Below are 14,987 nucleotides of genomic sequence, written 5' to 3'. Positions count from 1 at the left end.
TGAGTATTATTGCCCTCCCTCACTGAGAAATACTGCCCCTCCCACACTGAGAATTACCGCCCCTCCCTCACTGAGAGAATTACTGCCCCTCTCTCACTGAGAATTACTGTCCCTCCCTCACTGAGAATTACTGCCCCTCCCTCACTGAGAATTATCGCACCTCCCTCACTGAGAGAATTACTGCCCCTCCCTCACTGAGAATTATTGCCCCTCCCTCACTGAGAGAATTACTGGCCATCCCTCACTGATAATTATTGCCCCTACCTCCCTCAGAGAATTACTGCCCCTCCCTCAGAGAATTTTATTGCCCCTCCCTCATTGAGAATTACTCCTCCTCCCTCGCTGAGAATTACTGCCCCTCACTCACTGAGAGAATTACTGCCCCTCCCTCACTGAGAATTACTGCCCCTCCCTCACTAAGAGAATTAATGCCCCTCCCTCACTGACAGAATTACTGCCCCTCCCTCACTGAGAGAATTACTGTCCCTCCCTCACTGAGAATTACTGCCCCTCCCTCACTGAGAGACTTACTGCCCCGCCCTCACTGTGAATTACTGCCCCTCCCTAACTGAGAGAATTACTGCCCCTCCCTCACTGAGAGAATTAATGTCCCTCCCCCACTGAGAATTACTGCCCCTCCCTCACTGAGAATTACTGCCCCTCCCTCACTGAGAATTACTGCCCCTCCCTCACTGAGAGACTTACTGCCCCGCCCTCACTGAGAGAATTACCGCCCCTCCCTCACTGAGAGAATTACTGCCCATCCCTCACTGAGAATTACTGACCCTCCCTCACTGAGAATTACTGCCCCTCCCTCACTGAGAATTACTGCCCCTCCCTCACTGAGAGAATTATTGCCCCTCCCTCACTGAGACAATTACTGCCGCTCCCTCACTGAGTATTATTGCCCTCCCTCACTGAGAAATACTGCCCCTCCCACACTGAGAATTACTGCCCCTCCCTTACTGAGAATTACTGCCCCTCCCTCACTGAGAATTACTGCCCCTCCCTCACTGAGAATTATCGCAACTCCCTCACTGAGAGAATTACTGCCCCTCCCTCACTGAGAATTATTGCCCCTCCCTCACTGAGAGAATTACTGGCCCTCCCTCACTGATAATTATTGCCGCTCCCTCACTGAGAGAATTACTGCCCCTCCCTCACTGAGAATTATTGCCCCTCCCTCACTGAGAGAATTACTGGCCCTCCCTCACTGATAATTATTGCCGCTCCCTCACTGAGAGAATTACTGCCCCTCCCACACTGAGAATTTCTGCCCCACCCACACTGAGAGAATTACTGCCACTCACTCACTGAGAGAATTACTGCCCCTCCCTCACTGAGTATTACTGCCCCTCCGTCACTGAGAAATACTGCCCCTCCCACACTGAGAATTACTGCCCCTCCCACACTGAGTATTACTGCCCCTCCCTCACTGAGAAATACTGCCCCTCCCACACTGAGAATTACTGCCCCTCCCTCACTGAGTATTACTGCCCCTCCCTCAGAGAAATACTGCCCCTCCCACACTGAGAATTACTGCCCCTCCCACACTGAGTATTACTGCCTCTCCCTCACTGAGAAATACTGCCCCTCACACACTGAGAATTACTGCCCCTCCCACACTGAGAATTACTGCCCCTCCCTCACTGAAAATTACTGCCCCTCCCTCATGGAGAATTACTGCTGCTCCTTCACTGAGAGAATTACTGCCCCTCCCTCACTGAGGGAATTACTGCCCATCCCTCACTGAGAATTACTGACCCTCCCTCACTGAGAATTACTGCCACTCCCTCACTGAGAATTACTGCCCCTCCCTCACTGAGAGACTTACTGCCCCGCCCTCACTGAGAATTACTGCCCCTCCCTAACTGAGAGAATTACTGCCCCTCCCTCACTGAGAGAATTACTGTCCCTCCCCCACTGAGAATTACTGCCCCTCCCTCACTGAGAGAATTACTGCCCCTCCCTCAGATAATTACTGCCCCTCCCTCACTGAGAGAATTACTGCCCCTCTCTCACTGAGAATTACTGTCCCTTCCTCACTGACAATTACTGCCCCTCCCTCACTGAGAATTATCGCACCTCCCTCACTGAAAGTATTACTGCCCCTCCCTCACTGAGAATTATTGCCCCTCCCTCACTGAGAGAATTACTGGCCATCCGTCACTGATAATTATTGCCCCTCCCTCCCTCAGAGAATTACTGCCCCTCCCTCACTGAGAAAATTATTGCCCCTCCCTCATTGAGAATTACTCCTCCTCCCTCGCTGAGAATTACTGCCCCTCCCTCACTGAGAGAATTACTGCCCCTCCCTCACTGAGAATTACTGCCCCTCCCTCACTAAGAGAATTAATGCCCCTCCCTCACTGACAGAATTACTGCCCCTCCCTCACTGAGAGAATTACTGCCCCGTCCTCATTGAGAATTAGTGCCCCTCCCTCACTGAGAGAATTATTGCCCCTCCCTCACTGAGACAATTACTGCCGCTCCCTCACTGAGTATTATTGCCCTCCCTCACTGAGAAATACTGCCCCTCCCACACTGAGAATTACTGCCCCTCCCTCACTGAGAAATACTGCCCCTCCCACACTTGAGAATTACTGCCCCTCCCACACTGAGTATTACTGCCCCTCCCTCACTGAGTATTACTGCCCCTCCCTCACTGAGAAATACTGCCCCTCCCACACTGAGAATTACTGCCCCTCCCTCACTGAGTATTACTGCCCCTCCCTCACTGAGAAATACTGCCCCAACCACACTGAGAATTACTGACCCTCCCACACTGAGTATTACTGCCCCTCCCTCACTGAGAAATACTGCCCCTCCCACACTGAGAATTACTGCCCCTCCCACACTGAGAATTACTGCCCCTCCCTCACTGAGAATTACTGCCCCGCCCTCATGGAGAATTACTGCCGCTCCTTCACTGAGAGAATTACTGCCCCTCCCTCACTGAGAGAATTACTGCCCCTCCCTTACTGAGAATTACTGCCCCTCCCTCACTGAGAATTACTGCCCCTCCCTCACTGAGAATTACTGCCCCTCCCTCACTGAGAATTATCGCACCTCCCTCACTGCGAGAATTACTGCCCCTCCCTCACTGAGAATTACTGCCCCTCCCTCACTGAGAATTACTGCCCCTCCCTCACTGAGAATTATCGCACCTCCCTCACTGCGAGAATTACTGCCCCTCCCTCACTGAGAATTATTGCCCCTCCCTCACTGAGAATTACTGCCCCTCCCTCACTGAGAATTATTGCCCCTCCCTCACTGAGAATTACTGCCCCTCCCTCACTGAGAATTACTGCCCCTCCCTCACTGAGAATTATCGCACCTCCCTCACTGAGAATTACTGCCCCTCCCTCACTGAGAGACTTACTGCCCCGCCCTCACTGAGAATTACTGCCCCTCCCTAACTGAGAGAATTACTGCCCCTCCCTCACTGAGAGAATTACTGTCCCTCCCCCACTGAGAATTACTGCCCCTCCCTCACTGAGAGAATTACTGCCCCTCCCTCAGATAATTACTGCCCCTCCCTCACTGAGAGAATTACTGCCCCTCTCTCACTGAGAATTACTGTCCCTCCCTCACTGAGAATTACTGCCCCTCCCTCACTGAGAATTATCGCACCTCCCTCACTGAGAGAATTACTGCCCCTCCCTCACTGAGAATTATTGCCCCTCCCTCACTGAGAGAATTACTGGCCATCCCTCACTGATAATTATTGCCCCTACCTCCCTCAGAGAATTACTGCCCCTCCCTCACTGAGAAAATTATTGCCCCTCCCTCATTGAGAATTACTCCTCCTCCCTCGCTGAGAATTACTGCCCCTCACTCACTGAGAGAATTACTGCCCCTCCCTCACTGAGAATTACTGCCCCTCCATCACTAAGAGAATTAATGCCCCTCCCTCACTGACAGAATTACTGCCCCTCCCTCACTGAGAGAATTACTGCCCCTCCCTCACTGAGAATTACTGCCCCTCCCTCACTGAGAGACTTACTGCCCCGCCCTCACTGAGAATTACTGCCCCTCCCTAACTGAGAGAATTACTGCCCCTCCCTCACTGAGAGAATTAATGTCCCTCCCCCACTGAGAATTACTGCCCCTCCCTCACTGAGAATTACTGCCCCTCCCTCACTGAGAATTACTGCCCCTCCCTCACTGAGAGACTTACTGCCCCGCCCTCACTGAGAGAACTACCGCACCTCCCTCACTGAGAGAATTACTGCCCATCCCTCACTGAGAATTACTGACCCTCCCTCACTGAGAATTACTGCCCCTCCCTCACTGAGAATTACTGCCCCTCCCTCACTGAGAGACTTACTGCCCCGCCCTCACTGAGAATTACTGCCCCTCCCTCACTGAGAATTACTGCCCCTCCCTCACTGAGAGACTTACTGCCCCGCCCTCACTGAGAATTACTGCCCCTCCCTCACTGAGAGAATTATTGCCCCTCCCTCACTGAGACAATTACTGCCGCTCCCTCACTGAGTATTATTGCCCTCCCTCACTGAGAGAATTACTGCCCCTCCCACACTGAGAATTACTGCCCCTCCCTTACTGAGAATTACTGCCCATCCCTCACTGAGAATTACTGCCCCTCCCTCACTGAGAATTATCGCAACTCCCTCACTGAGAGAATTACTGCCCCTCCCACACTGAGAATTTCTGCCCCACCCACACTGAGAGAATTACTGCCACTCACTCAGAGAATTACTGCCCCTCCCTCACTGAGTATTACTGCCCCTCCGTCACTGAGAAATACTGCCCCTCCCACACTGAGAATTACTGCCCCTCCCACACTGAGTATTACTGCCCCTCCCTCACTGAGAAATACTGCCCCTCCCACACTGAGAATTACTGCCCCTCCCTCACTGAGTATTACTGCCCCTCCCTCAGAGAAATACTGCCCCTCCCACACTGAGAATTACTGCCCCTCCCACACTGAGTATTACTGCCCCTCCCTCACTGAGAAATACTGCCCCTCACACACTGAGAATTACTGCCCCTCCCACACTGAGAATTACTGCCCCTCCCTCACTGAGAATTACTGCCCCTCCCTCATGGAGAATTACTGCTGCTCCTTCACTGAGAGAATTACTGCCCCTCCCTCACTGAGGGAATTACTGCCCATCCCTCACTGAGAATTACTGACCCTCCCTCACTGAGAATTACTGCCACTCCCTCACTGAGAATTACTGCCCCTCCCTCACTGAGAGACTTACTGCCCCGCCCTCACTGAGAATTACTGCCCCTCCCTAACTGAGAGAATTACTGCCCCTCCCTCACTGAGAGAATTACTGTCCCTCCCCCACTGAGAATTACTGCCCCTCCCTCACTGAGAGAATTACTGCCCCTCCCTCAGATAATTACTGCCCCTCCCTCACTGAGAGAATTACTGCCCCTCTCTCACTGAGAATTACTGTCCCTCCCTCACTGAGAATTACTGCCCCTCCCTCACTGAGAATTATCGCACCTCCCTCACTGAGAGAATTACTGCCCCTCCCTCACTGGGAATTATTGCCCCTCCCTCACTGAGAGAATTGCTGCCCCTCCCTCACTGAGAATTACTGTCCCTCCCTCACTGAGTAAATTACTGGCCCTCCCTCACTGATAATTATTGCACCTCCCTCACTGAGAGAATTACTGGCCCTCCCTCACTGATAATTATTGCCGCTCCCTCACTGAGAGAATTACTGCCCCTCCCACACTGAGAATTTCTGCCCCACCCACACTGAGAGAATTACTGCCACTCACTCACTGAGAGAATTACTGCCCCTCCCTCACTGAGTATTACTGCCCCTCCCTCACTGAGAAATACTGCCCCTCCCACACTGAGAATTACTGCCCCTCCCACACTGAGTATTACTGCCCCTCCCTCACTGAGAAATACTGCCCCTCCCACACTGAGAATTACTGCCCCTCCCTCACTGAGTATTACTGCCCCTCCCTCAGAGAAATACTGCCCCTCCCACACTGAGAATTACTGCCCCTCCCACACTGAGTATTACTGCCCCTCCCTCACTGAGAAATACTGCCCCTCACACACTGAGAATTACTGCCCCTCCCACACTGAGAATTACTGCCCCTCCCTCACTGAGAAGTACTGCCCCTCCCTCATGGAGAATTACTGCTGCTCCTTCACTGAGAGAATTACTGCCCCTCCCTCACTGAGGGAATTACTGCCCATCCCTCACTGAGAATTACTGACCCTCCCTCACTGAGAATTACTGCCACTCCCTCACTGAGAATTACTGCCCCTCCCTCACTGAGAGACTTACTGCCCCGCCCTCACTGAGAATTACTGCCCCTCCCTAACTGAGAGAATTACTGCCCCTCCCTCACTGAGAGAATTACTGCCCCTCCCTCACTGAGAGAATTACTGCCCCTCCCTCAGATAATTACTGCCCCTCCCTCACTGAGAGAATTACTGCCCCTCTCTCACTGAGAATTACTGTCCCTTCCTCACTGACAATTACTGCCCCTCCCTCACTGAGAATTATCGCACCTCCCTCACTGAAAGTATTACTGCCCCTCCCTCACTGAGAATTATTGCCCCTCCCTCACTGAGAGAATTACTGGCCATCCGTCACTGATAATTATTGCCCCTCCCTCCCTCAGAGAATTACTGCCCCTCCCTCACTGAGAGAATTACTGCCCCTCCCTCACTGAGAATTACTGCCCCTCCCTCACTAAGAGAATTAATGCCCCTCCCTCACTGACAGAATTACTGCCCCTCCCTCACTGAGAGAATTACTGCCCCGTCCTCATTGAGAATTAGTGCCCCTCCCTCACTGAGAGAATTATTGCCCCTCCCTCACTGAGACAATTACTGCCGCTCCCTCACTGAGTATTATTGCCCTCCCTCACTGAGAAATACTGCCCCTCCCACACTGAGAATTACTGCCCCTCCCTCACTGAGAAATACTGCCCCTCCCACACTTGAGAATTACTGCCCCTCCCACACTGAGTATTACTGCCCCTCCCTCACTGAGTATTACTGCCCCTCCCTCACTGAGAAATACTGCCCCTCCCACACTGAGAATTACTGCCCCTCCCTCACTGAGTATTACTGCCCCTCCCTCACTGAGAAATACTGCCCCAACCACACTGAGAATTACTGACCCTCCCACACTGAGTATTACTGCCCCTCCCTCACGGAGAAATACTGCCCCTCCCACACTGAGAATTACTGCCCCTCCCACACTGAGAATTACTGCCCCTCCCTCACTGAGAATTACTGCCCCGCCCTCATGGAGAATTACTGCCGCTCCTTCACTGAGAGAATTACTGCCCCTCCCTCACTGAGAGAATTACTGCCCCTCCCTCACTGAGAATTACTGCCCCTCCCTCACTGAGAATTACTGCCCCTCCCTCACTGAGAATTATCGCACCTCCCTCACTGCGAGAATTACTGCCCCTCCCTCACTGAGAATTACTGCCCCTCCCTCACTGAGAATTACTGCCCCTCCCTCACTGAGAATTATCGCACCTCCCTCACTGCGAGAATTACTGCACCTCCCTCACTGAGAATTATTGCCCCTCCCTCACTGAGAATTACTGCCCCTCCCTCACTGAGAATTACTGCCCCTCCCTCACTGAGAATTATCGCACCTCCCTCACTGAGAATTACTGCCCCTCCCTCACTGAGAGACTTACTGCCCCGCCCTCACTGAGAATTACTGCCCCTCCCTAACTGAGAGAATTACTGCCCCTCCCTCACTGAGAGAATTACTGTCCCTCCCCCACTGAGAATTACTGCCCCTCCCTCACTGAGAGAATTACTGCCCCTCCCTCAGATAATTACTGCCCCTCCCTCACTGAGAGAATTACTGTCCCTCTCTCACTGAGAATTACTGTCCCTCCCTCACTGAGAATTACTGCCCCTCCCTCACTGAGAATTATCGCACCTCCCTCACTGAGAGAATTACTGCCCCTCCCTCACTGAGAATTATTGCCCCTCCCTCACTGAGAGAATTACTGGCCATCCCTCACTGATAATTATTGCCCCTACCTCCCTCAGAGAATTACTGCCCCTCCCTCACTGAGAAAATTATTGCCCCTCCCTCATTGAGAATTACTCCTCCTCCCTCGCTGAGAATTACTGCCCCTCACTCACTGAGAGAATTACTGCCCCTCCCTCACTGAGAATTACTGCCCCTCCCTCACTAAGAGAATTAATGCCCCTCCCTCACTGACAGAATTACTGCCCCTCCCTCACTGAGAGAACTACTGCCCCTCCCTCACTGAGAATTACTGCCCCTCCCTCACTGAGAGACTTACTGCCCCGCCCTCACTGAGAATTACTGCCCCTCCCGAACTGAGAGAATTACTGCCCCTCCCTCACTGAGAGAATTAATGTCCCTTCCCCACTGAGAATTACTGCCCCTCCCTCACTGAGAATTACTGCCCCTCCCTCACTGAGAATTACTGCCCCTCCCTCACTGAGAGACTTACTGCCCCGCCCTCACTGAGAGAACTACCGCCCCTCCCTCACTGAGAGAATTACTGCCCATCCCTCACTGAGAATTACTGACCCTCCCTCACTGAGAATTACTGCCCCTCCCTCACTGAGAATTACTGCCCCTCCCTCACTGAGAGACTTACTGCCCCGCCCTCACTGAGAATTACTGCCCCTCCCTCACTGTGAATTACTGCCCCTCCCTCACTGAGAGACTTACTGCCCCGCCCTCACTGAGAATTACTGCCCCTCCCTCACTGAGAGAATTATTGCCCCTCCCTCACTGAGACAATTACTGCCGCTCCCTCACTGAGTATTATTGCCCTCCCTCACTGAGAAATACTGCCCCTCCCATACTGAGAATTACTGCCCCTCCCTTACTGAGAATTACTGCCCCTCCCTCACTGAGAATTACTGCCCCTCCCTCACTGAGAATTATCGCAACTCCCTCACTGAGAGAATTACTGCCCCTCCCACACTGAGAATTTCTGCCCCACCCACACTGAGAGAATTACTGCCACTCACTCACTGAGAGAATTACTGCCCCTCCCTCACTGAGTATTACTGCCCCTCCGTCACTGAGAAATACTGCCCCTCCCACACTGAGAATTACTGCCCCTCCCACACTGAGTATTACTGCCCCTCCCTCACTGAGAAATACTGCCCCTCCCACACTGAGAATTACTGCCCCTCCCTCACTGAGTATTACTGCCCCTCCCTCAGAGAAATACTGCCCCTCCCACACTGAGAATTACTGCCCCTCCCACACTGAGTATTACTGCCCCTCCCTCACTGAGAAATACTGCCCCTCACACACTGAGAATTACTGCCCCTCCCACACTGAGAATTACTGCCCCTCCCTCACTGAGTATTACTGCCCCTCCCTCATGGAGAATTACTGCTGCTCCTTCACTGAGAGAATTACTGCCCCTCCCTCACTGAGGGAATTACTGCCCATCCCTCACTGAGAATTACTGACCCTCCCTCACTGAGAATTACTGCCACTCCCTCACTGAGAATTACTGCCCCTCCCTCACTGAGAGACTTACTGCCCCGCCCTCACTGAGAATTACTGCCCCTCCCTAACTGAGAGAATTACTGCCCCTCCCTCACTGAGAGAATTACTGTCCCTCCCCCACTGAGAATTACTGCCCCTCCCTCACTGAGAGAATTACTGCCCCTCCCTCAGATAATTACTGCCCCTCCCTCACTGAGAGAATTACTGCCCCTCTCTCACTGAGAATTACTGTCCCTTCCTCACTGACAATTACTGCCCCTCCCTCACTGGGAATTATCGCACCTCCCTCACTGAAAGTATTACTGCCCCTCCCTCACTGAGAATTATTGCCCCTCCCTCACTGAGAGAATTACTGGCCATCCGTCACTGATAATTATTGCCCCTCCCTCCCTCAGAGAATTACTGCCCCTCCCTCACTGAGAAAATTATTGCCCCTCCCTCATTGAGAATTACTCCTCCTCCCTCGCTGAGAATTACTGCCCCTCCCTCACTGAGAGAATTACTGCCCCTCCCTCACTGAGAATTACTGCCCCTCCCTCACTGAGAATTACTGCCCCTCCCTCACTAAGAGAATTAATGCCCCTCCCTCACTGACAGAATTACTGCCCCTCCCTCACTGAGAGAATTACTGTCCCGTCCTCATTGAGAATTAGTGCCCCTCCCTCACTGAGAGAATTATTGCCCCTCCCTCACTGAGACAATTACTGCCGCTCCCTCACTGAGTATTATTGCCCTCCCTCACTGAGAAATACTGCCCCTCCCACACTGAGAATTACTGCCCCTCCCTCACTGAGAAATACTGCCCCTCCCACACTTGAGAATTACTGCCCCTCCCACACTGAGTATTACTGCCCCTCCCTCACTGAGTATTACTGCCCCTCCCTCACTGAGAAATACTGCCCCTCCCACACTGAGAATTACTGCCCCTCCCTCACTGAGTATTACTGCCCCTCCCTCACTGAGAAATACTGCCCCAACCACACTGAGAATTACTGACCCTCCCACACTGAGTATTACTGCCCCTCCCTCACTGAGAAATACTGCCCCTCCCACACTGAGAATTACTGCCCCTCCCACACTGAGAATTACTGCCCCTTCCTCACTGAGAATTACTGCCCCGCCCTCATGGAGAATTACTGCCGCTCCTTCACTGAGAGAATTACTGCCCCTCCCTCACTGAGAGAATTACTGCCCCTCCCTTACTGAGAATTACTGCCCCTCCCTCACTGAGAATTACTGCCCCTCCCTCACTGAGAATTATTGCCCCTCCCTCACTGAGAATTATCGCACCTCCCTCACTGCGAGAATTACTGCCCCTCCCTCACTGAGAATTACTGCCCCTCCCTCACTGAGAATTACTGCCCCTCCCTCACTGAGAATTACTGCCCCTCCCTCACTGAGAGACTTACTGCCCCGCCCTCACTGAGAATTACTGCCCCTCCCTAACTGAGAGAATTACTGCCCCTCCCTCACTGAGAGAATTACTGTCCCTCCCCCACTGAGAATTACCGCCCCTCCCTCACTGAGAGAATTACTGCCCCTCCCTCAGATAATTACTGCCCCTCCCTCACTGAGAGAATTACTGCCCCTCTCTCACTGAGAATTACTGTCCCTCCCTCACTGAGAATTACTGCCCCTCCCTCACTGAGAATTATCGCACCTCCCTCACTGAGAGAATTACTGCCCCTCCCTCACTGAGAATTATTGCCCCTACCTCCCTCAGAGAATTACTGCCCCTCCCTCACTGAGAAAATTATTGCCCCTCCCTCATTGAGAATTACTCCTCCTCCCTCGCTGAGAATTACTGCCCCTCACTCACTGAGAGAATTACTGCCCCTCCCTCACTGAGAATTACTGCCCCTCCCTCACTGAGAGACTTACTGCCCCGCCCTCACTGAGAATTACTGCCCCTCCCTAACTGAGAGAATTACTGCCCCTCCCTCACTGAGAGAATTAATGTCCCTCCCCCACTGAGAATTACTGCCCCTCCCTCACTGAGAATTACTGCCCCTCCCTCACTGAGAATTACTGCCCCTCCCTCACTGAGAGACTTACTGCCCCGCCCTCACTGAGAGAACTACCGCCCCTCCTTCACTGAGAGAATTACTGCCCATCCCTCACTGAGAATTACTGCCCCTCCCTCACTGAGAATTACTGCCCCTCCCTCACTGAGAATTACTGCCCCTCCCTCACTGAGAGACTTACTGCCCCGCCGTCACTGAGAATTACTGCCCCTCCCTCACTGAGAATTACTGCCCCTCCCTCACTGAGAGACTTACTGCCCCGCCTTCACTGAGAATTACTGCCCCTCCCTCACTGAGAGAATTATTGCCCCTCCCTCACTGAGTATTACTGCCCCTCCCTCACTGAGTATTACTGTCCCTCCCTCACTGAGAAATACTGCCCCAACCACACTGAGAATTACTGACCCTCCCACACTGAGTATTACTGCCCCTCCCTCACTGAGAAATACTGCCCCTCCCACACTGAGAATTACTGCCCCTCCCACACTGAGAATTACTGCCCCTCCCTCACTGAGAATTACGGCCCCGCCCTCATGGAGAATTACTGCCGCTCCTTCACTGAGAGAATTACTGCCCCTCCCTTCCTGAGAATTACTGCCCCTCCCTCACTGAGAATTACTGCCCCTCCCTCACTGACTTACTGCCCCGCCCTCACTGAGAATTACTGCCCCTCCCTCACTGAGAAAATTACTGCCCCTCCCTCACTGAGAATTATCGCACCTCCCTCACTGAGAGAATTACTGCCCCTCCCTCACTGAGAATTATTGCCCCTCCCTCACTGAGAGAATTATTGGCCCTCCCTCACTGATAATTATTGCCGCTCCCACACTGAGAATTACTGCCCCTCCCACACTGAGAGAATTACTGCCCCTCCCTCACTGAGAATTACTGCCTCTCCCTCACTGATAATTACAGTCCCTCCCTCAGAGAATTACTGCTCCTCCCTCACTGAGAAAATTACTGCCCCTCCCTCATTGAGAATTACTCCCCCTCCCTCACTGAGAATTACTGCCCCTCCCTCACTGAGAGAATTACTGCCCCTCCCTCACTGAGAGAATTACTGCCCCTCCCTCACTGAGAGAATTAATCCCCCTCCCTCACTGAGAATTAGTGCCCCTCCCTCACTGAGAGAATTATTGCCCCTCCCTCACTGAGACAATTACTGCCGCTCCCTAACTGAGTATTATTGCCCTCCCTCACTGAGAAATACTGCCCCTCCCACACTGAGAATTACTGCCCCTCCCTCACTGAGAAATACTGCCCCTCCCTCACTGAGAATTACTGCCCCTTCCACACTGAGTATTACTGCCCCTCCCACACTGAGAATTACTGCCCCTCCCTCACTGAGTATTACTGCCCCTCCCTCACTGAGTATTACTGCCCCTCCCTCACTGAGAAATACTGCTCCAACCACACTGAGAATTACTGACCCTCCCTCACTGAGAATTACTGCCCCGCCCTCATGGAGAATTACTGCCGCTCCTTCACTGAGAGAATTACTGCCCCTCCCTCACTGAGAGAATTACTGCCCCTCCCTTACTGAGAGTTACTGCCCCTCCCTCACTGAGAATTACTGCCCCTCCCTCACTGAGAATTACTGCCCCGCCCTCACTGAGAGAATTACTGCCCCGCCCTCACTGAGAGAATTACTGCCCATCCCTCACTGATAATTACTGACCCTCCCTCACTGAGAATTACTGCCCCTCCCTCACTGAGAGACTTACTGCCCCGCCCTCACTGAGAATTACTGCCCCTCCCTAACTGAGAGAATTACTGCCCCTCCCTCACTGAGAGAATTACTGTACCTCCCCCACTGAGAATTACTGCCCCTACCTCACTGAGAATTACTGCCCCTCCCTCACTGAGAGACTTACTGCCCCGCCCTCACTGAGAGAATTACTGCCCCTCCCTCACTGAGAGAATTACTGCCCATCCCTCACTGAGAATTACTGACCCTCCCTCACTGAGAATTACTGCCCCTCCCTCACTGAGAATTACTGCCCCTCCCTCACTGAGAGACTTACTGCCCCGCCCTCACTGAGAATTACTGCCCCTCCCTAACTGAGAGAATTACTGCCCCTCCCTCACTGAGAGAATTACTGTCCCTCCCCCACTGAGAATTACTGCCCCTCCCTCACTGAGAGAATTACTGCCCCTCCCTCAGATAATTACTGCCCCTCCCTCACTGAGAGAATTACTGCCCCTCTCTCACTGAGAATTACTGTCCCTCCCTCACTGAGAATTACTGCCCCTCCCTCACTGAGAATTATCGCACCTCCCTCACTGAGAGAATTACTGCCCCTCCCTCACTGAGAATTATTGCCCCTCCCTCACTGAGAGAATTACTGGCCATCCCTCACTGATAATTATTGCCCCTCCCTCCCTCAGAGAATTACTGCCCCTCCCTCACTGAGAAAATTATTGCCCCTCCCTCATTGAGAATTACTCCTCCTCCCTCGCTGAGAATTACTGCCCCTCCCTCACTGAGAGAATTACTGCCCCTCCCTCACTGAGAATTGCTGCCCCTCCCTCACTAAGAGAATTAATGCCCCTCCCTCACTGACAGAATTACTGCCCCTCCCTCACTGAGAGAATTACTGCCCCTCCCTCACTGAGAGAATTACTGCCCCGCCCTCATTGAGAATTAGTGCCCCTCCCTCACTGAGAGAATTATTGCCCCTACCTCACTGAGACAATTACTGCCGCTCCCTCACTGAGTATTATTGCCCTCCCTCACTGAGAAATGCTGACCCTCCCACACTGAGAATTACTGCCCCTCCCTCACTGAGAAATACTGCCCCTCCCACACTGAGAATTACTGCCCCTCCCACACTGAGAATTACTGCCCCTCCCTCCCAGCAATTACTGCCCCTCCCTCACTGAGAATTATCGCACCTCCCTCACTGAGAGAATTACTGCCCCTCCCTCACTGAGAATTATTGCCGCTCCCTCACTGAGAGAATTACTGGCCCTCCCTCACTAATAATTATTGCCGCTCCCTCACTGAGAGAATTACTGCCCCTCCCTCACTGATAATTATCGCCGCTCCCACACTGAGAATTACTGCCCCTCCCACACTGAATTACTGCCCATCCCTCACTGAGAATTACTGCCTCTCCCTCACTGATAATTACAGTCCCTCCCTCAGAGAATTACTGCCCCTCCCTCACTGAGAAAATTACTGCCCCTCCCTCACTGAGAATTACTCCCCCTCCCTCACTGAGAATTACTGCCCCTCCCTCACTGAGAGAATTACTGCCCCTCCCTCACTGAGAATTACTGCCCCTCCCTCACTGAGAGAATTAATCCCCCTCCCTCACTGACAGAATTACTGCCCCTCCCTCACTGAGAGAATTACTGCCCCTCCCTCACAGAGAATTACTGCCCCTCCCTCACTGAGAGAATTATTGCCCCTCCCTCACAGAGAATTACTGCCCCTCCCTCACTGAGAATTACTGCCCCTCCCTCACTGAGAATT

The sequence above is a fragment of the Pristiophorus japonicus genome, chromosome 26, assembly GCF_044704955.1.
Source record: "Pristiophorus japonicus isolate sPriJap1 chromosome 26, sPriJap1.hap1, whole genome shotgun sequence".
NCBI lineage: Eukaryota > Metazoa > Chordata > Chondrichthyes > Pristiophoridae > Pristiophorus > Pristiophorus japonicus.
The sequence above is the reverse complement of the archived record's forward strand: the minus strand, read 5'-3'. Positions refer to the sequence as shown.